The sequence below is a fragment of the Mauremys mutica genome, chromosome 6 (assembly GCF_020497125.1).
Source record: "Mauremys mutica isolate MM-2020 ecotype Southern chromosome 6, ASM2049712v1, whole genome shotgun sequence".
Taxonomy (NCBI): domain Eukaryota; kingdom Metazoa; phylum Chordata; order Testudines; family Geoemydidae; genus Mauremys; species Mauremys mutica.
Window position 1 is genome coordinate 71,958,243 of NC_059077.1, and position 20,613 is coordinate 71,978,855.

The 20,613-nt window shown below is 41.2% G+C and overlaps 1 long non-coding RNA gene across 1 annotated transcript in view; it reads left to right on the forward strand.

Annotated features, from left to right (window-relative positions):
* Positions 1-20,613, forward strand: part of LOC123372378 — a 119,677-nt gene that overhangs the window by 47,861 nt on the left and 51,203 nt on the right. The window contains exons 4-5 of the long non-coding RNA XR_006580249.1: positions 11,112-11,176; positions 17,397-17,485. This is a non-coding gene — a long non-coding RNA (uncharacterized LOC123372378). The remainder of the gene's footprint in view (positions 1-11,111; positions 11,177-17,396; positions 17,486-20,613) is intronic.

Genomic DNA, 20,613 nt, shown 5'->3' on the forward strand with positions numbered 1-20,613 from the left:
GTATGCTTTCATCAAATGAAGCTTAGTTGTTATGATGTCATGATGATAGTGGGTAAATTTTAGAAGCTTGAGAACTTTTGGAAGAAAACTTGGAGACTACATTTGTTGACTAGTTTAAAAACGGGCCTGAGGTGTATCTGAGTAGTGTTGCTTTTCTGGCTTACAGTGGTATATTCCAGAACCACTATCATATATTCAGGAAATGTTCTTTGCATCAGTACATAATTACATACAAACTGTTTCCATGGACTGGTAATCACAGCTATCACAAGAGACAGGATGCATGGGATTCTTCCTATGAAATATGAATACTTGTGAACAACATGGCAGTTTCCCAGGGATTAAAGCTTTTCAAAGGTTTGTTCTGAAGTTCTGATGATAGATGCCATTTAAATACATCATCTTAAGTCTCTAAAGGCTCACAAACCAATTTAGTTTAATTAAATCTCACTGAATTACAGCTAAGATTCTTCCACCTAAAATGAACTTTAAATGAAATGACATGCCTTACTCTTCCATCCATATAAAAATGGCATTCTATTCCACACGTGCAATAAAGAAACAATGAATAAATATGTAACTTTTGGTGTATTTCTTTGAAACTTCTTACATTAACATTTGACAGAGCACATTCAATCCTTGTTTAAAATCTTGTTCCCTCTTGAAGTATCTGTACTGATCTCTAAACAAAGATGTATTGCCTCTGTCAGCCAAATTTGTATCAACACTGCATCTGTTCTGGGTGTACAACAGATGCCCTGGACAAGACAACTTAAGCTTTCCCCCCTCTCTGTTTAAGCTAAATGTAAAACATAATATGGATGTGCAAATCCTATAAAATGCTATCTTGTCTGTCCTGTATGTTAATCAGTATTGTATACTGGGGCAACTTATTTATGAATTTAAGGCAAGATTTTCAATAGGTGCCTAAAGCTAGGCTCATAAATTCTTATCTGAGCACCTAAAATAAATGAACTGATTTTTCAAAAGTATTGAGCACCAAGATATTCCCAATTTGAACATCAGGCAACACAAATCGGTATCATAATATGGATTTAGGAGACTAAATTTAGGAACCAATTTTTGAAAATCTTGCCCCTAAATTTCTATATAAGCAATCATTATATATCAGCTTTTAATGTAGTAACCCTCTCCCCTCCCCCAACCAACACCATACCTGTGGGAGCTGAGCATCTTTTGAAATTCAGAACACTTACACTGTTTAGGTGTATTTAGTTTAGCAGGAGGTGCCTAGCTTTAGGTGTTCAAACTTTCAAATGTTGGCTTTAGTTTTTGTTGAAATTGTAGTCATACAGTATGTATGATGTACAGTAGCTGTTGCAGACAAGAGGAAGGTTATGTTATAGTGGTGGTTTGGTGTGCTTCCACAGGAAGCACTTGGTATGGGTTATCTGCTCTCTTAGAATAAGTGGAGATAGAATTCTTTTAATTAGTCACTCTGACTATTGTTTTAAGTGGAATATATCAGAAATTACTTCAGTTAAAATAAAATCTATTTAATAAAATGTAGGGAAGGAGAAACCTAGAACATTGAATATAAATTTTGAAATTCTCAGAGATAATGTAACTTTTTAAATTGCCTGCTGTGAGACGCATTATTTTCTTGAAATGCCTCTTACAGAAGCATCTCCTTCAAAGTCATCCTTGCATTGAATGATGAAACAATGGTGCAAAGAGAAAATGGGTATAACTTGGGTATTTTTAATTCTTTTTTTAAAAAGAGTAATAACTACTGTGGCACATAGCAATTCTTGGGGCATTAATGACCAGCTGGGTTAACAATCCTACACTTCCAAGGTAATCACTTCTCCTATTTAGTCATTAATGTCCTAGAAATATTCAGTTATCCCAGGCCTAGGTCTTATTGCTGAAATAAAATCTGAGTATTAGGGAATAGCAGAAACCAGCATGTTATTGGCAAGATCTAAGCTAAAGTATAAAGATTGAGAAAATAGAGAGTACAGTATATGTGATAAATGGGCTGGAATATAAAATACAATTGGGAGCAAATAATTAAAAGAATAAAAAGATACGGGGGGTACAACATATTGTAGTAGAGAAGTAGAGGAAATGACTAGTGAGTATTATTCAGGTTGGACATATCAAAATGGTTAATCTAAAAAAGATAATAGGAATTAAAAAACAAAAAGCATAAATATTATTACTGTAGAAAGTTTAATCCTAAATGTGAGTATACACCGTGGGGCAGGTCTTCATGTGATATAAATAGGTGTAGCTCCATTGGCTTCATCGGAGCTATGACAATGTTCACTAGCTAAGGATCTAGCCCAAAACATTTGTGAGAGGAATCTGTTGGAGGGGGGGAACCTAAGGAATGGTAGCTTTTTCTACCTTCTGGGCCAGCTTCAAAGGGGTCTCTGTCTGGTTTCCATTCCATTCAAATTATTTTAAAAGGTGCCCAAGTTACTTAGACATTTTTTGCCACAGAATAGGAACATTCTTGTTCTGACTTTTTCCCTTCAAGATCACTTGTACTCTGAAAGGTGCAAAGCAGTTGAATTAAGAGTTTCTATGTTTATTATCTCTCAGGGATTTCCACAGAGTATGTGCTCAGTTTATAAATAAAATGTTTTTTCCAACTGCCAGCCCTGCAACTCCACTTGGGATATGAGAGTTGAGTTCCATTTCTTTAAGTCTTGATCAGCTACAAAGATTCTGTGGGTCAAATTTTATCCTTCTGTTGCACCTAAACAAACCCATTATCTCTGAACAGGAGGCCAAATTTGTCCCAGGAACTGGAAGTTAAGAGTTCTGTTGATGTTCACTCTAGAGTAGAATTCAACTCTTGGTCTCAATCCTGCATGGTGCCAACTGTTGTTGGTGGATGATAATCTTCTAGCAGTAGACAAGACTGCCTATTGCTTATGTCTGGCTTAGAGGTGGCAACCTTTTCTTTCTACCATGGAGACCTTGGCATCTTGGTCTGGATCCACAAAGAGACTTAGGCATTGTGATACTCAGGCGAAAACCACAGGAACAACAATGAGATCCACAAAGCCTGAGTTATGCACCTAGGCTCCCTGTACAGCACATGGGGAGTGATAGGCACCTTAGCGTACAATCCACAAAAGCAAGCATACTAGACAAGGAGCCAACTAAGCTAGCCAATGGGAGATGAGAGGGCGTGTCCTAACCCCTGCTCTTCTCTTGGAGATAGTTGTGTCTTTGCAGCCTGGATTTAGGCATCTATCTCTGCTTGTGATCTACAACTGGGAACCCTTCTCCAGGTGGCTTAGGTGATTGTAATTTCTTGTGAGAATGAGTTAGGTGCCTGGCTCACTCAGCACAAAATTGGGGTGAAGGGAAGAGTAGCTGGGTGACCTAATAGCTTTGAGCCCAGTGGTTAGCACATTCATCAGGGACGTAGGTCATACAAGTTCAAATCCCTCTTGTCTACCTGAGACAGAGAAGATTTGAACAGGGGAATCCCAAACCTCTCTCAGGAGAGTGTTATGGGATTTGTATGATGTGGGGCTCCCTCAGGGAATGCCGACACTGCAATTACAAATTCGCAGTTGGCCTGTGCCAGCTGGCTTAGGCTCACGGGGCCTGGGCTAAGGGGCTGTTTAATTGTGATGTAGATATTCAGGCTCAGGCTGGAGCCTGGGTTCTTGGACCCTGCAACAGGGGAGGGTCCCAGAGCTCAGGCTGCAGCCTGAGCATCTACTCCACAATTAAACAGCCCCTTAAACACCATGCCAGCTGGCTAACTGCAGTGTAGACATACCATTAGTATTTCCTGTTGAAGCTGTTTCACTGTGTATGTATACATAAATTGTTGTTGGTGGGAGAGAGAGACTAAGTGACTCTGTAGTCCATTGGTTAGGGCACCAATCTAAGAGGTAGGAGACACAGAGTCGAGTCCCTCTGCTTCAATGAGTCTCTTCAATTATTATCCCGAATGGAGAACAGCTTCAATAATACTTAGTCCTGCCATGAGTGCAGGGGCTTGAACTAGAAGACCGCTTGATGTCCCTTCCAGTTCTATGATTCTGTGATTCAACAGCAGAGACTGAGGGAGACCCTCATCAGAATAGGTGCCGACTCCGAGGGTGCTCCGGGGCTGTAGCAGCCACAGGGAAAAATTAGAAAAATTAGCCAAGCTCCCCGCCCTCCTACCTCACCTACTCGTCTGCCTCCACCTCCTCCCCTGAGCGTGCTGCGTCCCCGCTCCTCCTAGTGCTTGCCGCTGCTGCCGCCAAACAGCTGTAGCAAGCTCCAGGAGGGAGAGGGGAAGAGTGAGAACGTGGCGTGCTCACGGGAGGAGGCGGGGAAGAGGTGGGGCTGGGGCGGGGATTTGGGGAAGAAGTCGAATAGAGGCAGGGAGGGGGTGGAGCTGGGGCGGGAACTTTGGGGAAGGGGTTGGGATGGGGACAGTGCAGGGGTGGAGTCGGGGCAGGGCCGGGGGCAGAGAGGGGTCGAGCACCCACTGGAGCCATTAGAAGTCGGTGCCTATGGTCATCAGAATATCCCTTAGTTCAGTGGTTAGAGCACCTTCCTAAGCAGCATGGGGCAGGAGTTTTGTGGATTTCAGTGGCACCTAAAACTGGGACTTCAGTATCTTTATGGACCTGGACCCCTGAGACTAAGTTGCTGTAATGTGTTCTACTTGTGATGACACCTTAACTCCATTTGTGAGCTAAAGCTAATACAACAGTATGCTTGGTTAATGGAGTGCTTCCCTGCGGGCATATTAAATCAGTGTTCCATGAGCTGCACTGGCTGCCTGTGGATTTGTGGATAGAGTTTAAGGAATTAGTATTGACCTATGGGTTAGGAATTTCATGCCAGAGTGTCTCTCTTCTTGATATACTGCCATAGTTGAGATCTACGAAGGTGTTGAGACTGGACCCTCCCTTTGATAAAAAAGAAGGGGCACTGGCAGGATGATCTCTGTGAGGACCCTTTTCCTTTGAAATATTGCTACCCTCCCCTGCATCACAAGAGCCAAAATCTGCTAAATATCAAGGCATGCTGCAAGGCAAGTGTTCTTAGGAGAGCCGCTGAAGAAGTGAATATTGTTGGGGATGACGTTCAAAGAGAAATGTAGAATGTTTTTGATCTGTTGGTTACTCAATACTATTATGCAATAGGGTTATGACTTTCATTTATTTATTTATTTATTGTATTTATGTGCTAGAGGCTCCCAGTGTATTCACATCAGTGCCTCTTATTTATATCTTTAAAGCTAAAATAAGAATAAATCAGTAAAAACTTCTTTCTGTAATCAAAATAAACAGATACTGCTAAATACTTGCAGGGTGTTACTCTATTAAGCAAGAAGTTGCCTTTTTTACTGTTATTTTTCTAACCATAGCAAGAAACAAACTTGAAGAAACAAAAACCATAGTATATGAAATCATGAAACCTTGTATAGAACTTGGGATGAACTACGTAATGCACCCTATTTGAACTCTGTAGTTCACTTAATTTAATTTTTGTTATTTTGTCTTGTGTCTTTTATGTTTGTGGCATGCAAGGAACAATATAAGCTTTATCTGATGGCCAAAATAACACTGGAAAATTCCCATGGATATTAACCAAAGGCATTGTAGGCCTTTTTACGAAATATCTCCCTTATATTTGAAAGCTACTTTGAGCTTATATCCTGTAGGAGTTGCATGTTTTTATTAAAAATTATACTGTACATATAATGACAATTTTTAAACAATGCCTTTTTAAGAAAAAAGGTAATATAATGGTTTCTCATTGCTATTAGGAAAGCACCCAGTGGCTAAAGTCCTCAGTGCTAATAATAACAATGCTAAATGTTCTTTTTTCCTCTCTCTGGTATTCCCTGCAGACAGGAATCTTTTATCTGTTACTTCCCTTCCTACTTCTTCCTTCCAAGTGATGCATTCCCAGTTTCCTTTTCCCTTTGTTGTATCAGTCTGTTCTGCTCTCAATACTCTCACCCCACTGCTCTCTTCTCTGACTCAGACCTTCTCTACATTAAGGAAATTAACAGTAGTATAATTGAATTGATTTAATATCACCCCTAATGTAGAGATGCTGCACTAGTGCCGAGTGGAGCATGTATCAGAGTAATATAATTTGATAACTTAACTACATCTGAGTAAGCCCCACTTTTGACCTTACGGTCAACTTTACGGGTTTGTAAAGGTGTAAATAAATCAACATAGTTACCCCAGTGTACAATTGTCTTACTGTAGACAAGGCTTGAGTTCCCAATTCTTCATTCCTTATGAATTGATAAGACACAATGCAAGAAGGAATAAATCAGCCACTGAGGGAGATAATGCATTGAAAGGTGTGATGCTCCAGTGGAGTTAGAGGGTACCTCAAGTGGAATTTGTGGAGTTTGGAGGATACCCTGGAGACTGAAAGAGTTAATCTGCAGTAACATCACCATTTTCAATAGAAAGAGCTACCAAATTTGTCCCAGACATGCAGAAAGAGATAAAAGACTTTGGATATGGCTTAACAAGAACACAATTTATTAAATTAAGTTATCTAGGAGTTATGTAGCAATAACTCATACAGTGCCTGCTATCCTTCCTTCCATAATCTTTTCAACTTGTCTATCAACCTCTCAGCTTTCCACACCTAGCCCAAGACTGTTGCTGGGACCCCATTACCCTCCCCTCTTATGCAGGTTAAGGGGGTTGTCCCTTCCCTGTGCTAGACGTTGGGAGCTCTACCCCCTTCTGCACCTTCTTTAGGGGAAGGGACCCCCTAAGTCTGCTTCCAGCTCTGGTTTATTAGGAAGCAAGACTCCTATGGAATGCATACCTGCACTAGACACCAGGAAGCACCAGCAAATACTGTGGCTGCTTCCCCACAGCCACTACTGGATACCTGGATTTTTAACCATTCCTTCCCAAATAGCAGCCAGAATCATATCCACTACCCAGGTGAATAATGTGGTATTGGATATTCAGTTTCATTGTGGGTAATAACCATTTTTCCCACTACATAATTTAGCCTGAGGCTGATTTACTCCTCTAGTAGCCTTGCCCACTCCTGAAGGCCTTGTTGTCCCCTTGCCAGGCCCTCTGCTTCAACATCTCAGACCAGGTCACAGTTAATGGCACCTGAATCATATGTAAAGGGCTTATATAACATCCCCTCTGTTGAGTGGGAGCCAATAGACTTCCACAGAATTCCTGCTTCCCATCCCCCCTCCCAATTGACAAGGAAGCTGCTCTCACGAGAGGGAGGGAGGGAAGTGGGGAACACTTCTGCATTGGGGCAACAGCCCTTTCCCTCCTATGGGTCCAGATAATAAACCCTGTTTTTTAAGCTACAGGGATGCAATGAGGTTACACTGAGAAGCTGGTCCCATTTTTCAATTTGACCAGAGGCAAACTATTACAAATACTGGCATGGCAATCTCCTATTAGAATAAATTCAGGGCTCTGTTGGGAACTTGAGGGGTGAGGAAATGTTCAAAATAGTCTGGAAAACTATGCCTCCTGGGCTCAATTAACACATAGCAGCTTTTAAGGACATACTTTAATTTTTAAAATTTTATAGGTACTGTCAATGAAATGATGGTAAGCTTGACAGCTGGAGCCAAGGCCACTTGTATGGCTCAAAAGATAAAATATTTGTGTGCTGCATGTATGCAGGTCATCATGCTGCTTTCTAATGCTTTACCATTTTCATTTGGCAAAGCCTCTTACACAAAGGGATTGGATTGCAAAATCACAGGACTCTACATAACAAAAATCACATTTTCAAAGATGAATTAAGTTGGCCTCCAAATCTACACTCCCAGTTTTGCTTTGGGGAAAAGAACATTATTTGCATATGCAAATAGTTCTTGTGCACAGTGCTACTCAGTTTGTACATAGAGAATGTGCAGGCTGTTTTACTGTTTCTCAGTGTATCCATCTTTTCTTTTATATGGCAAAAATAAAACCCATGAACTTAATAAAAGTGTAAGGGCCATGTTCTCCACTAAACGACGTACTTATTTCCTCAGTTCAGAGGGATGTTTTCAGTATGAGGGATAATCAGCCATTCCCATTTCTACTGAAAGGGGTGTGTGTCTCCCACCTACGAGTCTATCCCTTCATTCCATCTCAGTTTGCTATCACACTCACCAGAGTCAGATGTTTTTCAGGACTGGTTCTGAACAAAGTAATCACTTGAGGTGGTGTGGAATGAGTTCTGAGCAGACAGTTGCAAAATTTCTCTCAAGTGATTCACCTTTTCATGTCCTAGAATTGTGGAGACCATATGACAAAAGAATCCGAGGTCTTGTGCAGATTTTTGTACTGTATGGCAGGATTAGTGGGAGCAGGCTTGCGGATGGCCTATGTAATACTCATATTTATTGAAGTGCATTTCTAGATTTGGCAAAAAAATCCTAGATAATCTCAATTGGGACAAGCACACTGGTTCCGGGAAAGTAATAAATAAACTGAATTTTCACCTGAAATTGCACCAAAGCTTTTATGAAGTCATTTAAAAATTGTTTAACTTTTAAAATGTATTTCATTTTCATATACCTCTACATTGCCCACAGGGTAGATTTAATCATGGATTTCTACATAAAAGTGCATTCTTGTTGGTTGTTATAACCGTAATATATATTCTTCACAGGTAGAGGAACTTAATTAAAATATTCCCAAACTGGGTCTCTTTTACAGCCTGCTGCCATTATAGGTTTTCCCTTCTAGTGAGAGAACAGTATGGTAGATTTCAAATCAATGAAGGCTACACTCAGAAAGACCTCAAGACTTCTGGAATATGCTGCTTAAACAGTTTCACTTTTGTTTCTACTGCCTGTCCCTCCCTTCTCACATTTATCTCCAGACTTCTTCTCTTTGTCCAGATCTATTCCAGACCCAACAATCTTCTCTTCATTGAACTTTTTGACGCTTTGTACTTTTAGAGAGAGGTAAGGGATTGACTCTGTGTACACAAATCTGCAGAGGGACAATAGGGTTGAGGTCTGTTATTTCTCATCTCTGTTATTTCTCACCTCTATATATTATTTATTTTAAAACATTTTGCTGTTAACAAGCATGTTATCTCTGGAGACACACATTCACAGTTTCAGGAACTGCGAAACTAAGCATCTCTGATGGTATCTTCTAGACTGATCACCGAGTCCCACTGGGCAGATAAAAAGATTAACCTAAATAATCTATACAGAAGCCCCTGGAATCCCATAAGAGTGGGTCCCTAATCCATGAACTACTGGAACTCATTTACAAAACTTTTCTTAAATATTACCTGAATATATTGTCTCATAATATAGAATTAGAATTTATAATCCCTATTCCATGATGAGAGATCTTTGAGCTATAATGTACCTTAATTAAAAATATCTTTAGATAGGTTTTTTCTTCAAAAAGCATTTTATCAAAAAAAATCCGATTTAAATAAAAATAATGCAATTATTTTTTTTAAATCATTGATTTTTATCCACCCTGATTGCCCGGTATTCTGGCTGGTAGAGAAATACTGCAAGATAGGCCATTCTCTTTGTACTCCTGGCTTGACTGGAAACATGATGTATTGGAAATCCAATCAGAGAGCCTGTTGTCCTGAGATTTCCAGCTAAACTGTGCATACAAAAAAGTTTCAGAGTAGCAGCCGTGTTAGTCTGTATCCGCAAAAAGAACAGGAGTACTTGTGGCACCTTAAAGACTAACAAATTTATTTCAGCATGAGCTTTCATGAGCTACAGCTCACTTCTTCGGATGCATAGAATGGAACACACAGACAGGAGATATTTATACATACAGAGAACATGAAAAGGTGGAAGTATGCATACCAACAGGAAGAGTCTAATCAATTGAGATGAGCTATCATCAGCAGGAGAAAAAAAACCCAAAAACTTTTGAAGTGATAATTAAGATGACCCATAGAAGGTGTGAGGAGAACTTAACATAGGGAAATAGATTCAATTAGTGTAATGACCCAACCATTCCCAGTCTCTGTTTAGGCCAGTGTTAATTGTGTCTAATTTGCATATTAATTCAAGTTCAGCAGTCTCTCTTTGGAGTCTTTGGAGTCTGTTTTCGAAGTTTTTTTGTTGCAAAATTGCCACCTTCAAGTCTGTCACTCTCTAACCACTCAGCTCATGCTGAAATAAATGTGTTAGTCTCTAAGGTGCCACAAGTACTCCTGTTCTTTTTACAAAAAAGTTTGGCTCATTTAGTCAGCTGTTTTCTAATCTTTTGGGTGCATTTCTGTAGTGGATTAAAAACTACACACCACTGGAAGTTCAAGCATCACTACTTTGGATATTAGTAACAACTGTACATAGCTGTTTCAAATATCTATTTACATATATTTGCTTATGGAAAAATTAAATAAAAATAAACAAATTGAACACGTAAATAATTCGATGCATATAAGAAAATGTGCACAGGATGTGAAGTTTTTGTTTGGACTAACCTTGACAATGTTGTTCTACTTATCTGAGAGTTTTTGCATGTTCAAAACAGTTTTTAAGCCAACCCATTGCTTCTAGATTTACTATTGATGGGTATTTTATAAATATTTTTAAAACCTTTCTTCTGATTCTTCTATAATGTGTATTAAATAAAAATATTTCAAATCAGAGTCAGAAAAATAATGTCAAGTAGTAGTCTTAAATATTTTCCCTATTTTCTGTTACTCCAACTCTGCTTATGCATCTGCTTTTATTTTCTTGTATGTCAGAAAAACAGGTTTTTTTTGTATAGGAGGCAAGATGAGAAAAATCTAAATGACTGCCAAGTAATATTGATAGAGTATTTTGTGGTTTTAGTCTTCTGTTATTGTTCACATGTGTTTGGTTCATATAGCACTGAAACACTCAGTTGCTTGGAAAAAATTCCCAGTTGTCTTTATATTTAAGGGTGATAATGGGGCTTTATTACTACAGGAACAATAGATCACATATGAAATTTCCAGTTATCTTCTGACCTTTGCATAGCACAATCTTCTTTTGTTACAATAATTCATTTACTCCTTTGGTACAATGTGACAAGACCTCATTAAGGGTTCTCCTGTGGCTTTTAACATCATTGTTCACAGTATTCTAATGAGCTGCCTATCCTTTTTAATCAACACATCATCTCTTCTTCCTCTTTTTCTTTTTATAGTGCAGCCATCACCATGGTATTTGAATGCATCATGGACAGTGTTTGCTTATTTGCAACAATTACAGGTAGGCAAAAAAACAACACCACTGAAAGTCTTTGGTAGAAGAACTGGGACTATTATACCTTGACTTACTTTAATCAGCAATGTATCTAAGCTATGTAAGATGCCTTTACCTGCAGCAGGTAGCATACAAACTATAGGTGTGTTTTGGAAGAAAAGCTACAAGGCTACTACATTGCACATACTTTAGCTGGATATTAATCAGATTCCTAAATAAGAGACTCTCAAAACACTGGATTCAGAACACCGTTCGTTTAAAGGAAGTATATTTGCACTGGTTTGTAAATAGATATGTGCAAACGTGTTTCTGTACCACTTCACAATTTCATCCTGCTGTACTCCTCCTTTGAGTCTCTTGACCTTTTCCAGTTAGTTATATCATGCGTTTATTGTAGGTGTTCATAAGTAATTTTGAGTCAAACATTAACAGTTAATTATTAAACTGCATGGTATTATGTTGATTTTCTATTTTACACTAGCATACAATATGATCAGATATAATTTCCTCTTTTTATTTGATGCTTCATTTGTGTTTCCTTATGATAAACAATTACAATACTAATCTGTTAATTATAGAAGTTTGGTATGTGATTTCTGAAGTTCTGACAATCACTGAAGACTAAGGAAATAGCTCTCATTGAAAAATTTACATGAATTTAACCTATTTATCTGCTCATAGAGCTCTTGGAATCAGACCACAATATCTTCAAATTTGTTAATTTATTTTAATATACATGACTAGTTTGTGAGTTTAATTTACTCTATGGATTGAATGCAAAGAATTCATTGTAGTTATTTGAAATGTGAGATGTTAGGATAGCTGTGACTAGTCAAATAAATCACATGATGTTGTTTTTAGTCCCTGGTTAGATGAACATAATACTTATAGGGTTGAAAGAATAATACCTGTAGATATCAAAGCACCTTTGAAAAGATAATTATCCCTATTTTTGCAAATGGGGAAACTGAGGTAGAGAGATGAAATTACTTGTTAAAGGTCAGTGGTAGAGTCATGAATAGAATTCAGTTCTTCTGAGCGCCACATCACTTTGGATTTCAAAAGAATCTCAGGGAAAGGCAGAATAAAACACTTTTAGGGCATTTATTAATATTTTAAGTCTTTTTCTGTCTGGGCCACAAAAAACATAATTTCAAGAAAAATTAGGCTACTCTAAGATTTATTGGCTGGGTACCAATTATCATATGCATACAAAGTAATTGTGTGGGTGAATAGACCTTAACAAGTGTACACAGACAGTTGCTTAGTCCATTAATTTAATGGCATCTGTGTCAGTGCTCTGCTTAGTGATTTTGATAACCCTGTTCAGCAGTATTAGTGCAAATGCTGGAATATGCAAATTTAAAATGAACTTTTTGTTGCATTTGTCTGAGTAAAATTAAAAAATTAGTTGACAACAGAAAAGTGGTCAGAACATTGCAAAAACAAGCTCATCATAAAATTTGAGTGAATATTTGTAGATCTGAGAGTGTAGTTGTAGGCTACAGGACAAAGTTAGACATTTATAACATGCTTTAAATTTATGATTACAAGACAATGTTATTGAACATTATGGTTTAATTTTAAATTATAATATAAGATAAAACAATATAATATAAACTACAAAATAAAAGATAAAAATAGAATATAAAATAAATTTCTAAATTAAGTCTTCTGAAAACAAAGAATTGGAACATTTCACTTTGATTGTTTTTTAAGATGATATTTCACTGAAATTGACATGTTCCTGCAGAATGCTAGATTTCGACAACAGCATTTATAGATGGAAAAATATGCAGCTGGAAAAATTTTGACCAATTTTACATCTTATTTACATATAACAAATGAACACACCCATATGACTCACATAGTGTTGAGTTTCTGAAATTTTATAGAAATGTGAACAGGATTATTTCACTGCTATCTTAGGCCTGGTCTACACTAGGACTTTAATTCGAATTTAGCAGCATTAATTCGAATTAACCGCGCACCCGTCCACACCAGGAAGCCATTTAATTTGACCTAGAGGGCTCTTTAGTTCGAATTCGATACTCCACCCCGACGAGGGGAGTAGCGCTAAATTCGACATGGCTATGTCGAATTAGGCTAGGTGTGGATGCAAATCGAACTTAGTAGCTCCGGGAGCTATCCCACAGTGCACCACTGTGTTGACGCTCTGGACAGCAGTCCGAGCTCAGATGTTCTGATCAGCCATACAGTAAAAGCCCCAGGAAAATTTGAATTCCTTTTCCTGTCTGGCCAGTTTGAATCTCAATTCCTGGTTGGACATCGGGGCGAGCTCAGCAGCACTGGCAGCGATGCAGAGCTCTCCAGCAGAGGAGTCCATGCAATCTCAGAGTAGAAAGAGGGCCCCAGCATGGACTGACTGGGAAGTCTTGGATCTGATCGCTGTGTGGGGCGATGAGTCTGTGCTTTCGGAGCTGCGCTCCAAAAAACGGAATGCAAAGACCTACGAGAAGGTCTCCAAAGCCATGGCACTCAGAGGATACAGCCGGGATGCAACGCAGTGCCGCGTGAAAATCAAGGACCTGAGACAAGGCTACCAAAAAATCAAAGCGGCAAACGGACGCTCCGGAGCCCAGCCCCAGACATGCCGCTTCTACAAGGCACTGCGTGCCATTCTCGGTGGGTCTGCCACCACTGCCCCACCAGTGACCGTGGACTCTGAGGATGGGATAGTGTCGACGGGCAGTTTCTCGGCGATGTTCGCCGATGGGGAAGATGAGGAAGGGTTTGTGGAGGAAGAGGCAGGCGACAGCGCTTACAATACTGCTTTCCCCGACAGCCAGGATCTCTTCATCACCCTCACAGAGATCCCCTACCAACCCTCCCCGTCCGTTAACCCGGACTCTGAATCAGGGGAAGGATCAGTCGGTAAGTGCTATAAACATGTAAACATTTATTTTTTAAAAAACAGGAATAAAAACTATATGAAAAGAAGGTCAATGCATATAGGGATCGAACAGAAATCCTCTTGGGACAGTTCCACGAAGCTCTCGGAGAGGTAATCGAAAAGCCTCCTCAGGAGCTTCCTGGGGAGAGGTGCCTTATTGGGTGCTCCGTGGAAGCACACTCTTCTGCGCCAGGCCATCCTGAGGTATAGTGGGAGCATTGCCTCGACCAGCATGGCAGCATAGGGCCCTGGTCTGTGCAGGGATTCACGCAGCATGCGCTCTCTGTTTCTCCTGGTGACCCGCCTCAGGGTGATCTCGCTCGGCGACTGCTGCATCTAATTAGGGGAATTACTTTAATGTTACTATTGTGAATGCTTGACTTTTCCTTTGCATAACAATGACCGTCGTTTAACAGCCACGTGTTGGAGGCTGCAGAGGACTGTGTTCAGTGTTCGCAAACATGTATCTTTGCAAGGAAATCACTTCCTTTTTCCCATCACACAGCTGCGGCTGTTTCCCGACCTGCCCCGGCATCCCCCTCACAGAGGCTGGCGCAGATTAGGTGGCGAAAGAAAAAGACTCGGGACGAGATGTTCGCTGAACTGATGGCCTGCTCCAGAGCCGAGGCTGTCCAGCAGAGCCAGTGGAGGGAGACCCTCTCTCAGTACCAGCGCTCACACAGCGAACGGGAGGACAGGTGGTGGCAGGAAGACCAGCAGGCGACTCAAACGCTGCTTGGCCTAATGAGGGAGCAAACGGACACGCTCCGGCGCCTTGTGGATGTTCTGCAGGACCGCAGGCAGGAGGAGAGAGCCCCCCTGCACTGTATCTGCAACCGCCCTCCCCCGCTACAAAGTCCTGTCCCCCCCTCACCCAAAATAACAAGAAGGAGGGGCGCTAGGGGCCGTGAAAACTGTCACTCCACCCCAGCAGAGCGCTCATGTACCAAACAGCTCTCATTCCCTAAAGTATGAGAATTGCTTCCCTTCCTGGCTCACCCGATCCCAAATCCCAGTTTCATCCCCCAACTGTGTAGTTGAGTATTAAAAATAGTTTGCTGTTCATTACTGTTTCCGTCATGTTTCTTTGCAGAAGACTTTGTGTGAAGGGGGGGAGGGGTTTGTTAATTGCATAGGACAGCCACCATTAACAGGGTACAGACATGGGGGCAGGATCAACAGCAGGTCACACACAGAGTGCAGTCACTAGGCACCCGGGTCACTCTGCGAGGTGTCTGCTGCCCCAGGTCAGTCTGGGAGGTGTATGTTGCCCCAGGGTCCGAGCGCCTGGCATCCACAAATGGCAAGGTAGGCTGCCCTTACCATGCCCTTCCACCCTAGCCATGAACCTCTCCGATGCCCTGAGCCCCAGCCAGAGCCATCATCCCCCCACACCTACTCACCCTTCCCACACACCCCTCACCCCTTCCTGCAAACCCACCCCTTCCTGCACACCCTCCTGTAACCGTCCTCCCCCCAGAGACCGCTGTAGGAGCAGGAGCCTGTCAGTCCTCGAGTGTAGAAGCGGTCTGTACATCACTGCACACCGTACCCACCACAGTCTGCATCCCTGTTTGAACCCTTGAACGCAAATTCGTTAGTAAAGAAAACTTTGTTAATTAAAAATGTTCCAATAACTTTATTTTTAAACCACCATTCTGCCCTTGCTCAGCCGGTAGTTGAAGAGTTCTTTGTCACTGTCCAGGGCGCCTGTATAGGGCTTCATGAGCCAGGGCATTAGCGGGTAGGCTGGGTCCCCGAGGATCACTGTAGGCATCTCCACATCCCCAACACTTACTTTGTGGTCCGGGAAGAAACTACCTTCCTGCGTCTAAACAGACCAGAGTTCCTGAAAACACACGCGTCATGAACCTTTCCCGGCCACCCGACGTAGATGTTGGTAAAACGTCCCCTATGGTCCATGCAGCAGCACCATTGAAAAGTAGCCCTTTCGGTTAATATACTGGCTGGCCTGGTGGGCCGGTCCCAGGATAGGGATGTGAGTCCCATCTATAGCCCCACCGCAGTTTGGGAATCCCATCGCGGCGAAGCCATCTATGACGACCTGGACGTTTCCCAGGGTCACTACCTTTGAGAGCAGTAGGTCAACGATTGCGTGGGCTACTTGCATCACAGCAACTCCCACGGTAGATTTTCCCACGCCAAAGTGGTTCGCTACTGACCGGTAGCTGTCTGGCGTGGCAAGTTTCCAGAGGGCTATGGCCACTCGCTTCTGCACAGTCAGGGCTGCTCGCATCCGGGTGTCCTGGCGCTTCAGGGCAGGGACCAGCAAGTCACACAGTTCAAGGAAAGTGCCCTTATGCATCCTGAAGTTTCGCAGCCACTGTGATTCATCCCAGACCTGCAGCACTATGCGGTCCCACCAGTCCGTGCTGGTTTCCCGGGCCCAGAATTGCCGTCCCATAGCATGAACGTGACCCATTGCCACCATGATCTCCGCGGCGTGGGATCCCGTGCTTTGTGAGAGGTCTGTGCCACTCTGACACATCATGTCCTCACCGCGCTGCCGGAGCCTCCTCGCCCGATTTCTCAGCAGCTGACTGTGGAAGAGGTGGACGATAAGGTGCGAGGAGTTGACAACGGCCATAAGTGCAGCGATGATCGCAGCGGGCTCCATGCTCGCAGTGCTGTGGCGTCCGCACTGTCTCTGACCAGAAAAGTGCGGTAACAGATTTCCCGCCGGCGCTTTCAGGGAGAGAGGGCGGGAGTGACGGTTGAATGACGACAGTTACCCAAAACCACCCTCGACACATTTTTCCCCCAGCAGGCATTGGGGGCTCTACCCAGCATTCCAATGGGAAGCGGGGACTGCGGGAACTGTGGGATAGCTGCCCAGAATGCACCGCTTCCAATGTCGACGCTTGCCCCGTTAGTGTGGACTCACAAAGTCGAATTAGTGTCCTTAGTGTGGATACACAAATTCGAATTCATAAGGTCGAATCCACAAATTCGACCTAAGTTAAATCGAACTACTCTTGTAGTGTAGACATACCCTTAATGATTTGGTTTGCCTCCCACTCCATGATCTTACTGTTTAAAACAAGTGATTCTGTGATCTGGTAAAGGAATAGAGCTATTCAAAGTTGTTCACTTAAATGGGCCTTTCTGACAGAATGCCCTATAGGTATTGGCAGGTTGTTCCAGGTTTCGGTAGATACTAAATGTATTTGTCATTTGGTACTGATGAATATCTTTCAGTCTAGCTCCTTGTTACAGTACTCAAATAACTTGATAAACATTGTGGTTTGATGTGAGGCTGGTATCCAAACGATTTGATTTTCTGTGTTTCAGTTTCTCCATCTATAAAATGGGAATAACGATATTTACACAGACCTTTGCAAAACACTCTGAGATCCACAGATGAAAAGCTCTATATAAATGTTAAGTATTATTTTTTGTCTTTTTGATCACTTTGATAGCTAATTGCTGTGCAACAGATTAAAGATTGCACTGAATGATCCCTAATAGCACTATTTTCACATCTCCTTTGTGCTTGATGTGTATATTTTTAATTTTCTTTCTTTCTTGCCTTCTACTTTCTCCCATCCAGTCTTCGAGCTATTTGCTGATCCTGGGTCATTGGTATGGGAAAGTCTCCATTTCCTGACAACTTGAGAGTTTGTGGTATAACTTCTTCATAGGGTATATTTTTTGTTTTTGCATGCTTTATTCATTTGCTTTGTTTATATATTCTTAGGACCTTTTCATTTTTCTTTGGTGTCTGTAGACATGTACCAAATGCATGTGTCTTTCTTTGCTTTTTATGAAGTTTAAATCAGTTAGCAACAATTCTTTCAATTATTGGGCTCTTAGCTTTATAGTAATTTCCTCCAATGGGTGTGTGACACAAATGATCATGATCATCAATTTGTCATCTTTAAATATGGTAATCATTCTGGGTGATAGGCATTCTTTGATCAGGTGTTATGCAGATCAAATACATTTTGTTATGAAAAATGTTTTTGTAGGATGAAAACAGTGTAGTTGCCTTTTTATTTTTCTTCATTTAAGCTTTCTCTATTGGGGCTGCTCGGTGGCTATATTATCTTTGTATTCCACATGTTTGTTTTTCTTCTAATTTTATTCCACAATTTTGAGCACAGCCACTTGTAGTAAAGTACAAGAACAGAGTGAGAACCTGAACCTGCTTATCAAAAGGTGATTAGTTTTAAATATGACTTTTTAGGTGTGAGGTTGGTTATGGGGAACTGAAAGCTGCTATGGTCCAAGATGTGTCTTCCATACAAATATCTAGATAATATTTGGGACACATTTAAAAATGTGATATTAAGGCTCTGTCTACAGGGCCCCAGTTCAGACTACTGGGGTGTAAACTGCAGTGTACACTAGTGTGCTGCACTGTAACTTACCCTTGTGGATGCCGCTGACATAAACTAAAAGATACCTAGTTCACAGGAACATAGTCCCCTTCAAATACACCTATATCAATAAGAACTAGGTGCCTTTTAGTTTGTGCCAGCAGTGTCCACGTGGGGAAATTACAGCGCAACATGCTACTGTGCCCTGCAGTTCACACCCCTGTTATCTGAACTGCTTAGAGTTTCAGAGTTTAAAGTATAGTAGGATGTGATCCAGCTGACCTTAAAACCTCCAGTATTTCCAACTTTGTAGGTGTGGGTGGACTCTTCTGCAGCTGTGCACTACTAGAGCCAATCTAAATGAAAGGCTTTGAGTTCAGATCCATGGCCTGGATGGTAAGCATGCTTCTTTCCCTTCTTCTTGCTTGTCCTCTTGGGCGAGATTTCCAGCTAAGGAAAAGCAGAGACTGAACACAGAATGATATTGGGGGAATGGTGCACACGCTATGAATAAACGATGGCGGCAGTGACCTCCTAGCCCCACCAACTCCATCTCCATAGAATTATTAAGTGCCACTGGACGTTTTCATCCTTTCTCTTTTCTACAGTCCCATCTGCAACTCCCATTAACATGATTTTATCTTCAAAATCATGACAATAAATTTGAATACATATAAGGAGACTTTTGTGGGGGGAAGAATTGGCATAGGAACCAGTTGGCATAGGTGTGCTATAGCATTTCTGAAATATGGGCTTATTTCTCATAGGATGAGACAAGCCAATAAAAGGTACCAGTATATTTCATTCTCACATGCTAGCCCTACTAAAATTTTATTGCTTTCTACACCCAAGTACTATATCAACTGCTTGATAACACAATTTATCACTGAGACCGACCCTCTCTTCCTCTAGTCTCTATCCTTTCTTAATTTGATTAAACTTTGACACAGAAGAGGAACCAAATAAAACCCAACTATACAGAATACATTTTATTTTTATATGAATGGTCCACTTCACCTGCTGTATGGTATCTCCTTATAGTACTTCTCCATATTAATAAGCAAAATTTAACATTGCAGAGAAGTGCTCTTTTACTTTGTGTATAGTTATCTGTTTTTCAGTTGTATGCTTTTTTTTGTAAAGATCATTAAAAATTGAATTTTAAAGGAAAATGTCATATGATACTTAAAAGTAGAGAGCTAACTAAATCTGCTCCCGTTGCTGCACTGGGTCTCTACCACATTAGCTCCACTCTGTTAATATCTGAGAGAGAACTGTGTGCACAAGAGTGGACTAAGAGTGGACTAGTCTACTAAGAATGGACTAAGCCACGATAGCTATAGGATATATAATTTTTACTATATAATGCCCAAGGGACCCAATCAAGACTGGTACTGTACATACAGCTACTAAGAGACAGTTCCTGTCCCAAAGAATTTACAATCTAAAGACCTGTACCTGCACCACTAAAGTCAATGACTTCAGTGGATGCTGGATTAGGCCATAAATACACAAGACAGATACTTGATGGGGGAGCGGGGAACAAGAATTATCATATTACAGATGGGGCTACGAGACACATAAGGTATGTCTACACTTCGAGCTGGGGGTATGATAGAAATACTCTTGGGGTAGATCCTCAGCTGGTATAAATTGTCATTGCTTCATCTAAGTCAATGGAGCTATGACAATTCACACCATCTGAGGATCTGCCACCAAGAGATTAGTGACTTCCCCAGAGTCATTGAGAGAGCCTGTAGCAGTTGGTAATTGAATCCAGATTGCCTGAGTCCTAAACCAGTGTATTAACCACAAGGCCATCCTTTCTATTTAAACAAAACGTTTGCCTTTTTCTATCCTTTTTTCCCTGTAGTCTGCTCTTCAGTGTAGAGGTGAGGTTTAGTGGGAGAGAGCTTACATACAGTGAGATTAGGTGAAGAAAGCAGAAAACATATTTACATGAAAGTATTCAGGGTGTTTTTCTAAATGTTTAAACTCAAATTTCGGCATGTATGTTCCCTCAACATTTTTGTTTTAATGTCAGCTCTGAGATACTCCACTTGACTGTAAGTCACATTTCTGCTTCCCCCATTCCTAAAGATAGCCAAAGGTAAACTGGGCCTACATTTAAAGCAGCCCTGTGATGACTTTCATATAAGTCACATTGACTGGAATGATCACAGCCTACA